Here is a 744-nt window from a genome sequence, read left to right on the forward strand (position 1 = left end):
AGATGAGAGAAGGAGGGGGGGGGGGGGGGGGATACATTATAGAGAATAGAATACATTATTTATTACTAAATAATAATAAATATCCCACATTTAATAGGCTGTTGTGCCAAAAAGAATGATTTGTTTTGATGATTCTTTGTAAGGCAGTGACTTGTATAAAAACAGTGGAAGCCGTTGAATAAAAGAACTTATTGAATTCCATACTGCACCTTTATCTGCACGTGCACGTAAAATGTAGAGTCCCAAGCTGTCATTCGGTGTTCATTTGTTGAGTTTTAACTTGCCTGTGGTTACACATTTCCTTGCGTCTTGATGAAGAGATTGCGTTTGCGAAATGCTGAAACACATTAGGTCATGTGTCCATATATGTCTCAGAATGGCAGTTTAAACTCCCAGGTTGTGCATCAGAGAATCATAGTGAAAACAGAGCGGCTACAGCAGGAGGCCTTCAGTAGTTTGGATCTATTAAAATGGGATTGAATTTGTTAGAAGTTTGGGTGCCAGTTTTACTTCGAATTTCCATAGCTGCGGGTAAGTTTGCCTTTTGTTATTGTATCTTTAGTTAATGAGTCAAAAATAAGAAGAATGTGTGTGTGCTGCTGCTGCTGCAAATTTTTGTTTTAATATTTCCTGCATTTGATTACTGTTTTGCTTGTTTCAACACACTTGAGAGACTGTAAAAATAGAACCTTAATCAGAATCAGAATCAGAAGAGCTTTATTACCAAGTATGTTTACACACACA

The 744-nt window shown here is 37.1% G+C and overlaps 1 pseudogene; it reads left to right on the plus strand.

Moving 5' to 3' along the window:
• Window positions 1-470: 470 nt before the first annotated feature.
• Window positions 471-744, plus strand: part of LOC107689108 (integrin beta-3-like) — a 16,631-nt pseudogene continuing 16,357 nt past the window's right edge.

Source organism: Sinocyclocheilus anshuiensis, unplaced genomic scaffold (genome assembly GCF_001515605.1).
Source record: "Sinocyclocheilus anshuiensis isolate Anshui unplaced genomic scaffold, SAMN03320099.WGS_v1.1 scaffold653, whole genome shotgun sequence".
Taxonomy (NCBI): Eukaryota; Metazoa; Chordata; class Actinopteri; order Cypriniformes; family Cyprinidae; genus Sinocyclocheilus; species Sinocyclocheilus anshuiensis.